At 42.9% G+C, this 14,578-nt stretch overlaps 1 long non-coding RNA gene across 1 annotated transcript in view; it reads left to right on the top strand.

Moving 5' to 3' along the window:
* The window catches only part of LOC120947080, a 39,875-nt gene extending 25,973 nt beyond the window's left edge, over positions 1–13,902 (top strand). Inside the window, exon 3 of the long non-coding RNA XR_005750819.1 lies at positions 13,865–13,902. This is a non-coding gene — a long non-coding RNA (uncharacterized LOC120947080). The remainder of the gene's footprint in view (positions 1–13,864) is intronic.
* The last annotated feature ends 676 nt before the right edge of the window (positions 13,903–14,578 follow it).

Here is a 14,578-nt window from a genome sequence, read left to right on the forward strand (position 1 = left end):
CTAGTGGTCCAGTGTGGATGGCCACCCTGATGGTCCTGGGCGAGATACTGGTGACGGGGGGGGGAGACCAATCAGCGCAGACCCCCCCCTGTCAGGAGAGCAACCGATCAGCTCTCCACTCACATCTGTCAAAGTGAGGAAAAGCCAATCAACGGCTCTTCCTGTTTACATCGTGATCAGCCGTGATTGGACACGGCTGATCACATGGTAAAGAGCCTCCGTCAGACTCTCGTTACCGATATTGGTGTAGCGGTGTGTCGAGACTGACATAACACACCACCGATCACCGCAATGCGCGCCCTTACGGGTGTGTGGCAGCTATTGTCCTGCTGGACATCATATGACGTCCATTCAGGATAACGCAACCACTGCCCGGCCGTCATTCTGCTATAGGCCAGGCAGTGGTTAATGTGTGAATGTGGAAAATACCTAATTGTGGTCACTAAACGGGGCTGAAGAGCATACTTATTTCTTGTTTGCCAGCGCCATCTAATGGCTATATTACTGTATTTAACTCATTCATACTTTCTGGGTCTGCAGAGAATATCGCCTGAGAACTTTTTAGATTTGTTTTGCCTCATTATCACAGAACAAATTTGTATTTTTATTTATTTATATATATATATATATATATATATATATATATATATATATATATATATATATATATATATATATATATATATATATAAAATAAATAAAATAATATTTCTAATGAATACATCTTAAAGTGGGCAGAGAATAGACCATGTGTGTTCAGCAAAAATAAAATCGGAGGATAAGAAAATTCAAAGATTTTATTTTTTATTAAATGTTTTCCTCTTGCCAAAGTTTTTTTTTTTTTTTTCTTTAAATGTTCAAAGTTATGCAAGCATATGATATAGTACATGCTACAATTAATCTAGTAGCAAGTCCATAGCTACTTTCTCAGCATGGCTGGTGACTTAATCAGGAGGTTCTTGACCTCCTGGCAGTCTCCAATATTGGGAATCATGACCTCATTGGTTAGCATTGTTCTCAGGTGTCACATTTGCTATTTTGCAATCTGTTCATTCAGCTGGCAAACTATCTATGTGGACAACATAATAAATTAAGGTTAAAGAGAAAGTTTAATTTTAATACACTATCGGGCGCATGTCATGACATTTGTCACAAGGTCATAAACTGCATTTATTACCTCTTTGAAGTCCTTTGATCGGAAGGAAAGTGGATCAATTCACAGAGTCTCTTTAAATTATAATCACACGTGGCTTTGTTTTCAGAGCATATTTTTCCAGTTTGTGTTCTGATATATACCCATTTGTACCTTTTTTTTTTTTTTTTTTTTTTTTTTTTTTTTTTTTTTTCTTCTAACCTACCCCCTTGCACCGCTTCCTCAGAAAAATGTTGAAAATCTATGAGCTGTTGGTGATGGGATTGCCAGAATACTGTTCTTACAATTTTTGTGATACAAATCGGCCAATCATAAACTTGTATTGTAGGAGGCTGTTTTCAATAGATCACTTGTCCCTTTTGTCAAATTTACCTGGAAATTTAAGGTATTTTAGATTGGTGCGGATCAGCCATTGAAGTTTACAGTAACTTTTTAAATCTGTGTTCTGACCTTTTATAGAAACCTGATTCGCAGCTGAAAAATTATATTAATGCCCAAGATTAGAGTGCCGACTACAATAAATACAGCAGGCCAGACATTGTGGGCACAGAAACCGAGCAATATAAAGTCCAAGCTGTCTGATCACCCCTTACTCCAGGGCTGCTCATCCTTTTGAAGAGTGAGGGTCACTTATGTGATTTGGAAACCGGTCACTGGTCACAATGAACTATGGGGCTTTTTACCGCAATCTGTTTTTTGGCTTCCAGATTGAGCGATACTGCATGTACTACAAAATCTTGTAGCTAGGAAGAGGTACTGCACCAGACCAATCCTAAATCAAAGCGAGTATTTAAGGCAGATCGGTTTTATCTTATTTTTTTAAACCTACGGAGAGTCATTTAACCACTTAACCACCAGCCGCCGTCTACAAACGGCGGCAAGGTGGTTGCTTAACTGGGGGTCGCCGTTCTGAAACGGCGCCCACCAGAAGCAGTAATGCGCGCCGCCTCGGGCGCGCACACAGAAAATTCTGTGCGCGCCGGGTCTATGAGACCCGGCGCTACACAGATCACGGTAACTGACCGGCAACGCCGGTCTTTTACCATGTGATCGCGCCGTCCAATGACGGCGCGACCACAGGTAAACAAACCGGCGTCATCTGATGACGCCGGTGATCTGACGTGCTGGTTCCATGTATCATGGAAGTTCCAGCGCATGCGCGAACTGATGCGCTGAGCTGGTTCCAGCCATCGGGAAAGTTCCGTCAAGCACTGCGCAGGTGCAAACTTGCTGACGGAAATCCCCGAACGGCGGCCGGCATCCAGGGCGACGTGGACTTAGAGGAAAGTGGCCAGTCGGCCTCACGTCCTCGCTTCGCTCGGACGGCTCGCTTCGCTCGCTCGGCCTCCTGGCTCTTTTTTTAACATCCTCCAATCCACGGGGATGTTAAGGAAAGAGCCTGGCTGCCGGGCGAGGTTCGGGGATTTCCGTCAGAAAGTTTGCGCCTGCGCAGTGAGTGGAGGAACTTCCCCCATAGGGGAACATTCAGGACAAGTCACCGGTTCCTCCCTCCTCTCGCTGTACCGATCGGTACAGTGTGAGAGGAGAGCGCGGATGGCAGCAGCAGTGTGGGATGGATCTGTGACTATTGCAGTCACAGATCCATCCATCCCTGCTCAGCCATCCCTGCATTAACCCCTGCAATACTCTGCCTTCCCTGCGCAATACTCTGCAATGCTCTGCCTTCCCTGCAATACCCCCGCGCAATACTCTGCAAAACACCCGCGCAATACTCTGCAAAACACCCGCGCAATACTCTGCAAAACACCCGCGCAATACTCTGCAAAACACCCGCGCAATACTCTGCAAAACACCCGCGCAATACTCTGCAAAACACCCGCGCAATACTCTGCAAAACACCCGCGCAATACTCTGCAATACCCCCGCGCAATACTCTGCAATACCCCCGCGCAATACTCTGCAAAACACCCGCGCAATACTCTGCAAAACACCCGCGCATTACTCTGCAAAACACCCGCGCAATACTCTGCAAAACACCCGCGCAATACTCTGCAATACCCCCGCGCAATACTCTGCAATACCCCCGCGCAATACTCTGCAGTACCCCTTGCGCAATACTCTGCAATACCCCCGCGCAATACTCTGCAATACCCCCGCGCAATACTCTGCAATACCCCCGCGCAATACTCTGCAATACCCCCGCGCAATACTCTGCAATACCCCCGCGCAATACTCTGCAATACCCCCGCGCAATACTCTGCAGTACCCCCTGCCAGTACTCTGCAGTACCCCTTGCGCAATACTCTGCAATACCCCCCGCGCAATACTCTGCAATACCCCACTCGCAATACTCTGCAATACCCCACGCACAATACTCTGCAATACCCCACGCACAATACTCTGCAATACCCCACGCACAATACTCTGCAATACCCCACGCACAATACTCTGCAATACCCCACGCACAATACTCTGCAATACCCCACGCACAATACTCTGCAATACCCCACGCACCAATACTCTGCAATACCCCCGCACCAATACTCTGCAATACCCCCGCACCAATACTCTGCAATACCCCCGCACCAATACTCTGCAATACCCCCGCACCAATACTCTGCAATACCCCCGCACCATACTCTGCAATACCCCCCACACAATACTCTGCAATACCCCCCACACAATACTCTGCAATACCCCACGCACCATACTCTGCAATACCCCCCACACAATACTCTGCAATACCCCCCACACAATACTCTGCAATACCCCCCACACAATACTCTGCAATACCCCCGCACCATACTCTGCAATACCCCCGCACCATACTCTGCAATACCCCCGCACCATACTCTGCAATACCCCCGCACCAATACTCTGCAATACCCCCGCACCATACTCTGCAATACCCCCGCACCATACTCTGCAATACCCCCGCACCATACTCTGCAATACCCCCACACCAATACTTTGCAATACCCCGGCCAATACTTTGCAATACCCAGAAAATACTCTGGGGAAAAAAATGTGTTTTAACCACTTCCCGCCCACGTCATGAGGTCCTTGACTTTGTGCAGGGATATCTAAATGATGCCTGCAGCTACAGGCATCATTCAGATATCATTTTTTTCAGCCGGCGATTCTCTACACCATAAGAACGATCATGGCGGCTGTTCCGCCTCTTGATCGTTCTTACGGGAGGCAAAAAGGGACGTCCCCACTCCCTTCGCCCTCCGGTGCTTCTTCTGACTCACCGCTGCGATCGAAGCCAGGATCGTTTTTTTTCTTGTTTTTTTTTCTTGTTTTTTTCCAAGCTTCCCAGCCTAGAGGTGAGATGTGGGGTCTTATTGACCCCATATCTCACTGTAAAGAGGACCTGTCATGCTATATTCCTATTACAAGGGATGTTTACATTCCTTGTAATTGGAATAAAAGTGATCAAAACATTTATTTTTGGGGAAAAACGTGTCAAACTAAAATAAATTAAGTAAAATGAACAATAAAAATAAAAAATAAATATTTAAAGCGCCCCTGTTCCCGCGTGCTCGTATACAGAAGCGAATGTGTACGTAAGTCCCGCCCACATATGAAAACTGAGTTCAAACCACACATGTGGGGTATCGCTGCGAACGTTGGAGCGAGAGCAATCATTTTGGCCCCAGACCTCCTCTGTAACTAAAAACATGTAACCAGTAAAAACATTTAAAACGTCACCTATGGGGATTTTTAAGTAGCGAAGTTTGGCGCCATTCCACAAGCGTGTGCAATATTGAAGGGTGACATGTTGGGTATCTATTTACTCGGCGTAACTTCGTCTTTCATATTATGCAAAAACATTGGGCTAACTTTAATGTTTTTTTTTTTAAAAAGCACAAAACTGTTTTATTTCCCAAAAAAATGCGTTCGAAAAATTGCTGTGCAAATACCATGCGCGATAAAAAGTTGCAACGACCGCCATTGTATTCTCTAGGGTCTTTGCTAAAAAAGCATATATAATGTTTTGGGGTTCTATGTAATTTTCTAGCAAATAAATGATGATTTTTACATGTAGGAGAGGAATGTCAGAATTGGTCTGGGTGTTCCAGAACGCCTGATGGTGCTCCCTGCATGTCGGGCCTCTGTATGTGGCCACGCTGTGTAAAAGTCTCACACATGTGGTATCGCCATACTCGGGAGGAATAGCAGAATGTGTTTTGGGGTGTAATTTGTGGTATGCATATGCTGTGTGTGAGAAATAACCTGCTAATATGAAACTTTTGTGGAAAAAAAACCAAAAAAAAAAAAACCTTGATTTTGCAAAGAATTGTGGGAAAAAATGACAACTTCAAAAAACTCACCATGCCTCTTTCTAAATACCTTGGAATGTCTTCTTTCCAAAAAGGGGTCATTTAGGGGGTATTTGTACTTTTCTGGCATGTTAGGGTCTCAAGAAATGAGAGAAGCTGTCAGTACTTCAGATGTGATCAAATTGATCAATTTTCAGTAATTGGTACCATAGCTTGTAGACCCTATAACTTTCACCCAGACTAAATAATATCCAAATTTTTTTTTTTTTTTTTTACCAAAGATATGTAGCAGTATACATTTTAGGCCAAATTTATGAAGAAAAATTCATTTTTTGCAAAATCTTATAATAGAAATGAAGAAAAATTCATTTTTTTACAAAATTTTCGTTCTTTTTTCATTTATAGCGAAAAAAATAAAAACCGCAGAGGTGATCAAATACCACCAAAAGAAAGCTCTATTTGTGGGAAAAAAAGGACAAAAATTTCATTTGGTTACAGTGTTGTATGACTGAGTTATTGTCATTCAAAATGTGAGAGCACCGAAAGCTGAAAATTGGTCTGGTTATTAAGGGTGTTTAAGTGCCCAGTTGTCAAGTGGTTAAAAAAAAAAAAAAAAATTCCCTGTCTGCATCTGGCATTACGTTTACAATACATGAAGTGCCTAATGTTTTCGCCTTTATTTGAAGACTTAAAAAAATGCAAGGGACAGCACTTAATGTCACTGTGCCCCTTGTCCTGCAGTTTTCTGGGTTAGTAGAGACCTTCCTGCTATGTTCATATCTCTACCCCCGGTGCCATAATCTTCCCTGTTGAAGTCACGTGACCAGTGACCCAACGCGTCGGTGTGAGCCAATGATGCCATCTCCTTGTAATGTGGAAACTGGAAGTGGGGTGAGAGATTACATTTTGAAATGGGGGGGGGGGGTGTTGAGAAGAATACTGCTTTTTATGATTTTTATTTGTGTAGGTGCGCATACGCTTAGCAAATACGGTTTTTAATATACGTATTCGGGGTTGCACTATGTAATCTTTCTCCTTATTTTGAGCGATCTCTGCAGTGGAGATGGCGCTTCATTGGATAGATTGATGGCTGCGCAGCCATTGGCTCCTGCTGCTGTCAATCAAATCCCAATGACGCGGCCGCCGGGGCCAAGTTATACATTTGGTGGCTATGGACGCCGAGTGTGACACGGGAGCGTGCCCACAAGGTAACCCCCTCGGAATAGAATTTCCTAGAGGGGGTTATCTGTTGCGGGGAGAAGTCACCGTTGGACCCCAGAAGAGGGGTTGTGACCGCTCTGCAAAACTACAGTGGAGGCAAGTATGACACGATTCTGGCCAAAATGAGAATCACGTTTTTTTTTTTTTTTTGCTTATAATGAAGATCGTGATTCTCAAGGCGTAAAATCGTTTACATTTATACAAAAAAAAATGGGCTAACTTTACTGGCTAGTTTTTTTTTTTTTTTTAATTCATTAAAGTAATTTTTTCCCAAAAAATTGCATTTAAAAAGACTGCTGCGAAAATACAATGCAACATAAAATATTGCAACAACCGCCATTTTATTCTCTAGGCTCTCTACTAAAAAAATATATAATGTTTGGGGGTTCTAAGTCATTTTCTAGCAAAAAAAATAATGATTTTAACTTGAAAAGAGCTGTCAGAAAAAGGTTTGGTGTTTAAGTGGTTAAACATTCTCTAATTTACATACAGAAGTTTATTCCTTTGAAGTGATACAATGTTTAAACTTTCCACTGATAAAGAATGTTTTTAAGACTTGGCAGGCTGCCCAGACTGACTTTTGGCAGAGAGCAGACAGGAAATTCTTTGCATACTAAAGTGCAGAGAGAAAATTATTTTAATGTAAAAAATCGTAAAACCCTGTGTCAAGAATTGCAACGGAAAAAGATCGCGATAATGATCCTTGACGATTAATCGTGCATTAATCGTGCAGCTCTTATTTATTTATATATATATATGTGTGTGTGTGTGTGTGTGTGTGTGTGTGTGTGTAAAATATATATATATATATATATATATATATATATATATATATATATATATATATATATATATATATATATATATATATATATATATATATATATATATATATATATATATATATATAATATAAAAAATAAGAGCTGCACGATTAATCGTCAAGGATCATTATCGCGATCTTTTTATATATATATATATATATATATATATATATATATATATATATATATATATATATATATATATATATATATATATATATATATATATATACATATACACCAGGGTTTGACAAATTTGCTTGGAATCTAAGAGCCAACTAAAAAAGTTAGGAGCCAGAAAACGTGCCCCGTCCCGACGAGCTCGCACGCAGAAGCAAACACATACGTGAGTAGCGCCCGCATATATATGTAAACTGTATTCAAACCATACATGTGAGGTATCGCTGCGATCGTTGGAGCGAGAGCAATAATTCTAGCTCTAGACCTCCTCTGTAACTCAAAACATGCCACCTGTAGAATTTTTTTAAATGTCGCCTATGGAGATTTTAAAGGGTAAAAGTTTGTCGGCATTCCACGAGCGGACGCAATTTTGAAGCGTGACATGTTGGTTATCAATTTACTCTGCGTAATATTCTTTCACAATCTAAAAAAAAATTGGGATAACTTTACTTTTTTTTTTATTTTTTAATTAAAAAAAGTGTATTTTTTTTCCAAGACCGCTGCGCAAATACGGTATGACTGAAAGTATTGCAACGATCGCCATTTTGTTATCTAGGGTGTTGGAATAAAAAATATATATATAATGTTTGGGTGTTCTAATTAGAGGGAAGGAGATGGCAGTGAAAATAGTGAAAAATTACACATTAGAACTGGTTTTACTTGTAATGCCAAGGGCCACCACCAAATGGCGCCAGGTCACAGAAGGTAGACTGGGACTTCACAAGACCGCGGCTTCAATTCCCGTCCGCCGCGGGCCCACCACGATCGCGCTGGGGATGTGGGGGCGCACGGAGACACAGGATCTTGTGCCTCCATGCTCCCCCGCTGCGCGATCGCGGCGGGCCTGCGACGGCCGGTAATTGAGGCTGCAAAACCGCGGCCTCCATTACCGGCGGGCGCCAGGTCACAATTTCTTGTAGCAATTGAGTCAATAGTCAATTTCTACATGGATACTAATACATAATAATATGCTGTAAAAATATCGACTGCACCAGTGAAGATGTCAGCCAATTAAGAATACCTCACAATAAATAGTAGTAAAGAAATGTGCTCTTCTTTGCTTTGCTACCTGGAATATTATTGCATCTTTCTAATAATGGGCCTAGCAGTCTGATGATATCTAGCTATGCGAAATCCATCACATTCTCCGTTTTTCCTCACCGATTCCTGTCAAAGTTTATCCAACTGATAAGAGAGACTTGTCAGCCTGAAACGGCAGCTTCTCACTAGCAGACGAGGACGGCTGTAAGAATTGCTACGAGTTCCCTACAGGGATTCAGATGAACTCTCAGCGGGTCTTGATAAGCGTAAGTTTGAAATACAAAGCAGCTCTAGAGACAGCCGAGATCCAAAGGGAGCCTACAGTGATATATAAACCAGTGTCTTTCATAGAAGGCTTTCATTCCAACTAGAAGAATTCTACAACAACCTCCATCACCTTTCGTCAAAGCTTTCAAAGGCTTACAGTATTTTAGAGAGAATACAGAAGCAACAGAGTTAGTCCCCGGTATCAACTTGCGGTAATTGGTAATTCTGGCAGGCGTTGTTTTTGTAGGCACTGCATATTGAAAACAAACATATATACTAAGTATTATTAAACCAATGACCATTGGGTTTAGAAGTTTCAGTACTCAAATTAGGATATATGCTAAGAAAAAAAAATATGTAAATATATAATATAATTTTTTTTTATTGAAAACATTTTAGTGGAAAGCCATTGGCTTCCTTTTAATTAGTGTCTGTGGAAGAAATGCCTGTTACCCAGAATGGAGGGAAAAGGGGACAGGTCTGTTTCAAGGCCCCCCTTTTCCTTATGGGATTCCTGGCAGGGGTAGTTTCAAGTCACCTTCTGGGCCAGTTTGAGCGGGAACATCAGGGATTGGTAGATGGTAGCTGTTGCTAGGGGTAAAGGCTAAGGCCAGGATAGGTCAGTAGGGTCCTTTAGGCGGGAAAGGCAGGGATTGGTTAAGTCAGCCAGGTTACTGGGGAAAATTTGGGATTTTAAGGTTACCTGATAGGTCAGATAGGGTCATCTGACATTTAGGAACATTCCAGAATGTTGAGAATCCCTATTTAAGGAGCTGTCTGAGGGAGTCCAGGGCCAGCCGCTCGTGAGGAGGACCGTTCAGCAGAGCTTCCCACCCCCCCATCCCCCTTTGTCGCGGCAAAAAAGCTATGTGGATAAATCTCTTTGCAGAAGCAAAGGGGATAGTTGAATTATTTTAAGTCAATTTTCATTTCAGCTCGAGTCTTCGTGGCTGAGCTGTATTTTTAGTTTAATCCCATAGCAACCAGTCAGACTTTCCCTTAGGATTCTCCAAAGTGTAATACTGTAACAACCATTTTTATTTTTTTTACAGGGAGTTTTTGAAGACTAAACAGTTGTGATTGTGCCTACAAGGGGAGAAAAAGTTGCCTTATGCCTTTAGATCAGGGGTCAAGTCCTGGGGAAAAAAGTGTGGGGACTCCCACCCAAGATCCACTCCCCTACCAAAAAAAAATAAAAAATGATACGCTCATATGCATAATTACGAAACCGCAAGTTCTTTCTAAATCCCGCGATAACTCGCGGCAGACCTTCGCAATGTCTCCTGGAAACAATGACAAAAGCTCTCAGGAGACATTGCGGCATCGAGGAAGTGACGGAATACCCGCACACTACCCGATGAATCCATATACAGGAAGCGGCCAGTAACAAAGGATTATTAAGGTTCGCCTGCTCCTGACAGTGACTCGAGCTGGGCATCGCCGCATAGTGAAGGACTGGCTCGGGCGGCTCGGCTGCTCTCGGCCTGCAAAGGGAACTGAGTTCCTGCTGTGAAAAAGTGCATGCACTCCGTTCCCACGCATTCCCGCAGGACTTGAGCCCTGCTTTAGATGCCCTATGGCTAAGACCCTTTTCACACTGAGGCGCTTTTCAGGCACTTTCACACTACAAAAAGTGCATTAAAAGCTCCTGGAAACTGCTTCCCTTTAATATCACTAGATGCTTTCACACTGGGGTGGTGCGCTGGCAGGGCAGTGAAAAATCCTGAAAGCAGCATCTTTGGAGAGCTTAAAGAGCCTCAAAAACATCTGTCCATTGCAATAAATGGGAAGCACGTAAAAAAAAAGCGCCGCTTTTGCGGCACTAAAACGTCCGCTTTATGGGCAGTTTTCGAGTGCCTCAGAGTTTTATTATTTAATTACCATATACGCGAGTATAAGCTGAGTTTTTCAGCCCATTTTTCTTTTAGGCTGAAAAACTCCCCACTCAGCTTGTACTCGAGTGAGCCGTAAAACAGCGTGTGTCTCCTGTGTAATGCAGTCTGTTTGGCCGTCCATTAAAAAAAAAAGCCCCGCCGCCTCCTGGCCTGTGATAGGCGGAAAACTAATACAGTTTCCCAGCTTTGTATCAGTGTTCCTCGATCACATACAGACGAGGAGGAGGGCAGGGCTTTTTTACAATAGACGGCCGAACAGACTGCATTACAGAGGAGACGCACGCTGTTTTATGTTCTGTGTATGGTGGGAGACCAGATATAGTGAATGCAGGGTCCTGGGTTTAGTAACACTTTAATCCTCCTGCAACATCCCAGAAATACCTGTTGACCCTCTCAGTAAAGCAGCTTCCTGTGCAGTAAAGTCCACCTAATGCAGCTTCCTGTGATGGTATGGCCATGATGCTGCACTGCTCCTGAATTCAAAGCAGGGTTGCCACCTGTGCTTTCTTGTGCTACAGGGGAGATGAGAAGCTTTTACAGCAGCTGGTGCAGTTGTTTCACAAGCCTGTAGCTTATTAGTCCACACCTGGCTACACCTAGACCTGCCTAATTCCTGGATTGGCAGCACTGCCTTCCACTGTGAGCTACAGTGCCTGGAAGGGGGCGCGTGTGAGACATTCGGCTCAGTCAGGATTTGGCCCAGCCTGAGAAAGTCATGGGATGTTTTTCATTACTTTGAGTAACTGCCTTTAGTTGTACTTGAATACTAGTGTGTTTTTGGAAAATAGAAGCTTGATGAGATTTAAACTGTGGCCCAATGCCTTTTTTTTTTTTTTTTTTTTTTTCCCAAAGGGTCTTCTGTTCAGTCAATGAAAAAAAATAATTGGCCTGGCAGTGCAGGGTTAAAATCGGGTAAGCTATGCTGTTTTGAAGACATTCTCAACTGTTTTTACAGTCCACAAAATGTGTGTAGTTGCTACAAAGCCAGGTTAATTTATTAAATCGGGGTAAAGAGCATTGCTCAGTATGCCATAGCAACCAATTGGTCGTCTGGTTGCTGTACTCGGGCCAGTGACAGATGGAATTAGAAACTAGTGACTGGCTTATTGTGCATGCTATATTGCTCTTTTACTTACTGCATAAGCATGATTAATTACTCAAATGACATCTTGAAATTAAACCTAGCTCCCCTATTTTTATTTTTTACATACATTTTTAAAGTCATGGAACTTCATACCATAGAGTGGCTTTCGAAAGTATACCTCCCCCTGAACACCCTTTGTAGCCTTTTTTTTTTTTTATACATTTTGCACTGTTGCAACCTGAAATTATGAGTTTATTTGGTATTTTTTACCTTTTTTTTTTTTTTTTTTTTTTTTTTCTTTTTTTTTTCACCATCACACTTGCAATTTTGGAAGTGCAACACTTTAATATATAGTGAAGGGGTAAACGCTTATGCAAGCCATGTAATTTCCATGTTCAAAGGAGACCTTTAATTTTGAGTGGGAAGGAGGTAAATGCTTTTGTCCGAAGGGCATAGGCCATGAACTTGTTCTCCGTACAGATGGCAAAACGTTGTCAGCCAACAAATACGAAACGGTGTGGTTTCTCAGCTCTTTAGCGCCACCCTTTGGGCAACTTCTACTAATGTTGTGCTATGGTTAGCATTGCTTCTGAGCATGCGTGTTTTTACTTTGGATTTTATTTGCAATGGACAGGTGTACACACAATCTGATAATCATCTGACATCACACAGTTTGTTGTTGGAAAATTTGAAAGCATGCTATCCGACATTAGCAATTGTTATCTGGAGCATACAAACGGTCGGATTTTCAGACAAAACCCTGCCTTCACACAATTCCAGTCGGATAATCCGATCGTGTGTACGGGCCTTTAGAAGCATCTGACCGGTATCCTCAACGCATGTCCTCAAGCATTTGAGATAACTTTATATCGAATTGTCATACTTGTGTTCTAGATGGCCTTTAACTAAAGCCAGCCATAGACAGATTGGTTTTTCTATCCTGCAGCCTTCCCGTGGAGCCATTGTGTTCTCCCAGGGGGTAGCCGTCCCTGCCGGGAGAACACAGTGATTACTGCTGGTTACTATATTGGCCACTAGCAATAATTGCATGTAAAATCTGACAGGCTGGTTGTACCCAAGTTCATTTACTCAACCTGGGTGTACATTCAGCTAACCCATACATGGCTCAAATGTTGGCTGGTGCAACCAGGGACCGATTCAAACATTGCCAGCTTAAGGGTAATTTCTGTTTTTCAACATGCCAGAAACAAAAAGAATCTAAAACAAAGAATCTAAAGCTGTGTATGAAACCCGCTGCGAGAAAGCACTTTCTCTATTGTAGCACCTTTTTTCAGCAGCAGACAACAAAGGGATTTGGGTTTTTATAGTTGTGTGTTAAAGCGGTTCTCCACCCTAAAGGGAAGTCGCGCTGACCGGCACCCTCCCGCCCTCCGGTGTCACATTTGACATCTTTCAGGGGGGAGGGGGGTGCAGATACCTGTCTAAAGACAGGTATTTGCACCCACTTCCGGCCCGGCATTCACGGGCAAAAGACGGGCATTGCGTCACGTCCCGTCGCCCCCCCCCCCCCCCCCGTTGTGTGCTGGGAACACTCGGCTCCCAGCACACAGCGGGAGCCAATCGGCGGGCGCAGCGCGACTCGCGCATGCGCCGCAGTGAAGCCGGAGCGCTTCGCTTCCTGGTTCCCTCATCGAGGATGGCGGGGGGGGCAGCAGAGTGACGAGCGATCGCTCTTCCTCTGCTGCGGACGCCGCTGGACTCCAGGACAGGTAAGTGTCCTAATATTAAAAGTCAGCAGCTGCAGTATTTGTAGCTGCTGGCTTTTAATATTTTTTTTTTTGAGCGAACATCCGCTTTTAAAGGGGTTGTAAAGGTTTGTTTATCATTTTCTAAATGGGTCCCTTTTAAGCTAGTGCATTGTTGGTTCACTTATCTTTTTTTTCCGATTTCCCTTCTAAATGTTTTTATTTTTTTGTCTGAATTTCTCACAGCGTCTCCCCGCAGGGATGTAGTCCCAAGGGAGGGGGCGAGCACGATGACTAACCCCCAGCCGAACGGCTTGGATGATGGGGGCAAGCTTACTGATGAGAAACGAAGTAAGAAATTCAGGAAAAGGGGGGAAAAAACATTTAGAAGGGAAATTGAAGGAAAAGGTAAGTGAACACACATTGCATTAGCTTAAAGGAGCTTATTTAGAAAATAAACAAACCTTTACAACCCATTTTAACCTTCTTATTGGTTGCTTTTTGACCTTTGCCTTGCTCTTCTCTTTTTTTGGCCCTTCACCTTTTTCCCTGTGGAACCTGGAAATGTTTCTAATTTGTTGTAAATACTGAATTTAGACTCGTAAAGAAGTAGAACATTGGAAGCTGTTTCCTGTCTGCTTGTGCCTTATTTTCTGTGTGTTGTGTTTTTTTGCGATAAACCACATTATTCCTTCTGTTGCTGTGATTTGTAGTTTGACAACAACAAAATATTTTCCTTACTGCAGGGTATGGCCTGCAATGCTGATCAGTGTTTCCTGATGACAGGGAAGACTCCCCACTGTCAGAAAAACATTGAGTGTGTGGATGTTGGAATTTTAATATATATATACATTTTTTCATTCAACCCGCTGATTGAAGGAAAAAAAAATGCTGAACTATTGGCTGCCTTGTGGTTGTATAACCTCCAGACATGAAATATGAACAAAGCAATGCAGTTAG

Source organism: Rana temporaria, chromosome 8 (assembly GCF_905171775.1).
Source record: "Rana temporaria chromosome 8, aRanTem1.1, whole genome shotgun sequence".
Lineage (NCBI taxonomy): Eukaryota > Metazoa > Chordata > Amphibia > Anura > Ranidae > Rana > Rana temporaria.